The sequence below is a fragment of the Zea mays genome, chromosome 10, assembly GCF_902167145.1.
Source record: "Zea mays cultivar B73 chromosome 10, Zm-B73-REFERENCE-NAM-5.0, whole genome shotgun sequence".
NCBI lineage: Eukaryota > Viridiplantae > Streptophyta > Magnoliopsida > Poales > Poaceae > Zea > Zea mays.
Window position 1 is genome coordinate 49,124,236 of NC_050105.1, and position 6,011 is coordinate 49,130,246.

A 6,011-nucleotide genomic window follows, 5' to 3' on the forward strand; every position below is an offset into this window, starting at 1 on the left:
CAAACTTGGTACTCTTCTCTTCAGCCAGGGACAATCACATCATGGCAGAAGCTCAAGGATATGTTAATTACTAGCTTCCAAGGCTTTCAAAGGAAGCCAGTCACTGCTCAGGCTCTGTTTCAATGCACGCAAGACCATGAGGAGTATCTTCAGGCGTATGTCCGAAGGTTCCTATGTCTGAGAGCACAAGCGCCTATAGTGCCCAATGAAATTGTCATTGAGGCCATGATCAAGGGGCTCTGGCCAGGACCTACAGCTCAGTATTTTGCCAGGAAGCCCCCACAAACCCTGGTGAAGGTTCTTCAGAAGATGGATGAGTATATCTGGGCTGATAATGATTTCCGCCAAAGAAGGGAGGAAGCTTACAGGTTTTCTAAGATGGCCAGGGGCTTCAGAGGAAGACTTCACCCTAGGCACGTCAGGTCAATCCATAATGCCAATCCAAGTGATGATAGAGGAAGTCAACCCCAAAGGCAACAGCACAGCTCCCAGTCATCAGGGCCACAACAAAGCTCCTTCAGGCCACCAGCCCCAAGAGGTAGAGGGGGCAGAAGCTTCGGAGGAAGATATGGAGATCAGCCCAGAAGACTATATTGCTTATTCTGTGGTGAAGACAAGGGCCACACCACAAGAACATGCCAAGTCACAATTCAGAAGCAAAAGGAGATTGCCGAAGCTGAGGCACGGCAGAATCAGCCGAAGTAGGTCCTACATACTGCCTCATGCTACTCTCCCTATGTCCCAGAGTACGTAGGTAATCAATAGCCTATGGCCTCTGTCGCTTCGGAAAAGCCACTCTCAAGCTTCCTGGGCTCACCTCCCACCACCACCACCGCTACCACCTACTCTAACCCAAAGCCAGCAACCAGAAGGGCACCAGCACGCTCAACAACAGCGTGACTTTCGGGAGGAGTCCGAAGCTCGCACAGTTAACAACATTGTGCCTGAATCCAAGCACATCTACTAAAGAATATCCTACTCTTGGCGTATCTTTATCTTTTCTGCCATTTTATTTTTTGTATGAAAAACAAGTTACGAAGGACTGAATTTCGATTTCATGTAACAATTGTGCCTGTATCAATGAGTAAAATGCGTCCTCCTAACAGACTTCCGAAGCTACAAAAGACGTTCCTAAGGGAGCAGAGTAAGTTTCGAAACTACAAAAGCCATTCCTAAGGGAGCGCAGAGTAAGTTCCGAAGCTCAGAAGTCGTTCCTAAGGGAGTGCAGAGCCAAAAATTCCACCGAAATATAAGGTGAAGAAGCTCCAAAGTCGTTCCTAAGGGGATGCAGAGCTTAAATACCACCGAAATAGAAGGTGAAGAAGCTCCAAAGTCATTCCTAAGGGGATGCAGAGCTTAAATACCACCGAAATAGAAGGTGAAGAAGCTCCAAAGTCGTTCCTAAGGGGATGCAGAGCTTAAAGACTCCAAAGACGTCCCTAAGGGGATGCAAAGTCTTGAGTGTTTCAGTGTGAGCATGTGTTTTCGGTATAAACATCATATTGCATCATATCATCGCATCATTCTGCATAGCATTACATCATACATCATATGCATCAACAACAAACTGAGTACGAAGCAAATCTTTGGCAATAATTTGATGAGTCAAAAGTGTGTTAAGGCACATAGCGAACTTTCCGCAAATACAATTTTATCAGGAAAATCTGTTGACAACAGTATCACACAACAGATTTGCCATAAAAGGGGCTTCTTTCTTTACGAAGCATGAAAAGAAGGAAAGGTGATTTTTCGCCGAAGGCTCAAAAAAAAGGTATGTGCGTAAATTTCATGCATCACAAAGAAATATATTATATTAATTTACATGTCTGCTAATTGTCTCATACACAAATGTTACATTATATCATTACAACAAAAAACCTAGTCTTCTTTAAGAATTTTCTCAGCGGCCTCATTCAGCAGTTTATCGACAACTTCGTCGACGATGGTATTGGCAACACTCATCACATCCAGAACCTCCTTCATAATGGGATCGGCCTGGGGGTCGTACGGCTTAGGTAGCGGTGAAAGTTCAGTTGTAGTAAAAAAATTGTTAGTCCGAAGCCAGAAAACAAACACCGAAGCAAAAAATCAAAAATAATACCTATATGCCTTATGCGCTCGGCAGCCTCTTTGGCTCGCTTAGCTTCTTCCCGAGCATCATGGGTTTCTTTTTCATTTCTATTTATAATTTTGTTGGCCATCTCCCGGCCACCGTTCACCTAGACATCGAAATAAAACTTCCCGCCCACCAAAGTGGTTTCGGCCGAGGGGTCCTTCGTGTCGTCTGTAGAGAAGGCGGCTTCGGTCTGGACCGCAACTTTTACATGATCACAACCAGCATTCTCCAGAATTGTTGCACCCCCTCGGGCGCCGGTGAAGGCACAAATGTCCCTGCGATCACTAAGGATCTCTTCAAAGGCTTTGGCTTCTTCACCAATCCAATCAATGACTCCCTCGGGGTCACCTCGAATAAATTTTTCTTCCAAAGAGTACACACCCACCTTGGCAAAGCTGGTTTTTAGTTTTCTTACGCAACCCAAGGATTTCTCAAAGCATCTCTCCTTGGATTCACGAAGCTCCTTAACATTCTTTTTCAGCCTGGTATTCGACCATTCACTTATTTCTTGCTTTACTTTTGCAACTTCAAAATTTTCATTAGCCTCGGCAAGTTTTTTCTAAAGGTTCTCAACTTCAGCTTTATGGGCTTCAGATTGAGCATTAAATTTTGCCTCGTCTTTCTTCACTCTGTCCACTAAGGAAAGCAGAATTTTGTCTTTCTCCACAGCTTCGTTCCTCAGTCTAATAACCTCTGACCGAAGTTTGCCGAGGGCCATCTGGCAGCTTTCATCTTCAACATTCTTTTGTGCTCGCAAAGCGTTGCTAAGAATTAAGCCCTGCAAAAAAGAAGGAGACATAGGATCAGCACAAGAATAAAGGACACAAAATAATCTGTCTATAATTCCATAACTTTCGTACCTTCAGACTATTGTAAGCAAGGCTATCTGCAAGGTTGTCCTTTGACATGGCAGAAAGGCCAACTTCAAGCTTCGGAAATCCCATGTTTTTGCCATCTCCCAACAGACAGATACTTCCTTGTTGTCCGGGAGACAGTATAGAAAATCATCTTCGTTGGTGCCATTGTACACCAAGGCCCCTTCGGGTATTTCAGTTCCCGGGCGTAGTGTTTGGCTTTCGCGATTTCTTCTTTAGATAACCTTTTTCCTGAAGCATGTCGAATAATAAAGTCAAGATCTTCGGAGGATGCTTCGGGAGTAGGAGATTTAACTTTTTCGGGTGCATCTTCCTTCTCCGAAGCCAAGCCAGCATCTAAAGATTCTTGTTCAGCTTTTTGCTCAGTTCCAGCAGGCTTCGCATCAATGGGCACTGAGGGCCCAACTTTGGCTTCAGTGCAAGCTGTAGTAGCTTTGGCAACCTTCTCCGCAGGGGCAGGAGTTGATGCCCTTGTTGACTCCATAATAGCGTCCAGCACGCTTGCCATCCTCCTCCTCTTGGCAGTTATTGCAGGAGTTTTTGACACCTTCGGCAATTCTGGCTCCGGTGGTGGACTTAAGTTTTTTTATGGTCTCGTTGTTTCCTCTCGGTCTAGCTCTTCGCCTGCCTTTTTTTGGCTTCGGCAGTATGTTTCGGCGCTTCGACCGATCCGGATGGAGGAACCTTTGGCACTTCAGCTGATTCTCCAGCACTTCGGTCGACAGGAGCAGACTGTCCTGGCTCCACGATGGAAGATGTCCCTTCACCGAGCTTTGGCACTGTGGTCGTTTCAATATACCTAGGTCGGTGCGTTAAAACCTTAATCTTTTTGCCTTTCGGCACAACAGAGATAGCCGAAGCGGAAGTTTTCCTTTTCTTTCCCTGCTTTCACGAGGGATAAGTGTAGTCCGGGTACATGAAGCCGATAATGTCGAAAACTCTGTTGAACCTTTTCTTGCCTCGTCCTCCGAAGGCTGAGGTCAAGGCATCATCTTCGGCTCTCGTGTACGCCCCAAACAACTCATCGCTAGTCGCCTCAACACAGATTAGACAGTCATTATTCGGCTCGTCAAACTGGTCTCTATATCTGAAGGTGTATTTCAAGTAAACCAAACCACCTTGACTGGACCCGGTAGCAGTTTCCTTTGGCATCTCCCAGTCATTCACAAGAGGCCACACTCTGTAGGCTATGTGCTCCTGAACCAGGTCTCTTGTGCCAATAAAGGCACGAACATTGTTGAAAGCTTTCTGGCAAGCTTCGATATCATTCCCAAGTGCAGTAGCCGGTCTTCTGATACCGAAGCGAGACCAGATAGGGTGTTGGATAATCTCCTTTATGTCTTCCCTTTCAATCAGATTATTCTTTACATAGAACCATTCCTCCATCTAGGACCCGGGCCACCTTTTTTGAAATGTTGGAACTGGATAACTCACATATAAACGAGGAACGAAACCATAGCAACCGAAGTTGTTGTGATACTGCTCTTTGCTAGTAGCCTTCGTCCATATACTAGCTCATGCATGTTGCAGAAGCATTTTGCGCTTGGCTCTAGCCCTTGGCTTCTCACGGCCCAAACAAAAACCTCCATCCTGATAATGGCTTCATGGGTAATCTGATGAAGGAAAATTTCGAAGGTCTTCAGCACTTCAACCAAGAATTTGCTTAACGGGAACCGAAGCCCTGCCTTCATGAAGCTCCTATAAACAACCACTTCATCTTCTTCGGGAGCAGGAGCGGCGCTATCCCCTCCAACTCTTACAATGGACATATCTCGGAAATATCTTCCCTTCATGGTATCAATCTGACTATGTTTGATGGGCGATTTTCCGAAGATAGTATTGTGGCGGAACGGTCCGAATTATTCCATGTTAAGTGCCTGAGCCCTGCCTTAGAGGCTAGACCACACTTAAATGGGAATAATCCGTCAATCCCTCAGATCTAGTCCGACACGGCCACTTACAGGATCAAGTACCACAATCTCACTCGAAGGTGAGTCACAGAGCCAATACAATAAAGCATAAAACCATACATGAAGGAGTATTAAATTATTACGTCACCATCGGAGTTTTGCAAAAGTAGTCATCATTGTTCGAAGTGCAGCGGAATAAAACTAACGATAATTAAACAGAGAGATGGGGAAGCCTGTCCCATCACTCCTCATGCTCCTCCTCAGCCGAGGCAGGGTCCCACTCGATAGTCCAACCCGGTGGCAAGATGGACGGCTAAGTCACTCCAGCAACCATTTCCTCCAGAGAACCTGTAAAAATTATGCCACAAGCAAGGCTGAGTATACTAATACTCAGCTAGACTTACCCGGTGTGAGGAGTCTACTCCTCTACCTCTAGACATGCAGCTGTTTGGCTGTGGGGTTTGGTTGCCAAAAGCACTAGCTGAGTTTCTAAATCAAGTTTTTAACTTTGTCAAAATTAAGTGTGACTCTCTTAAGGCTAAAGATGTACTATCTATTCATACATAGTAGCAAACATTTTTAGCAATCAACATCTTGTATCATCTCAACACAATTCCACTTGTTACTCAATGTAGCAGCATGGATCAAGCAGTCTCATTAGCTGCGAGAAGCAGACGATTCGAATCGAGTTTTTAAACCTTGCAAGGTAAACCTAAACACACGACGTGGCGAGGCACTCCGTCCCCACACACATCAACCGTCCCCATCGATTCCCCGTCAGCAGAGAGGGGCTCACCGCCTTGGCGTACAATGCCTCACTGACCCCGACTGCCGTCGTGCAGTGACCGCACTTGTACCCACCATAACCGGAATGGGAGACCTCGTCTCAGGTCGCGTGAGGAGGGCAATCTGCTGCCAGGTTCAATCAGGTACTAGGCTTACCGATTTACCATATTTCTCGGTATATGTTTAGTACGTTCAAACGCTTGACTCATGGTACCACACCTTAATCCTTAATCCAATTTCTTTTATCCCATGAACAACCAATCCCCATGGATTGTTGTCCACAAACTAGCATCATTATGATAAGAAGTGGATACAATCAATTTC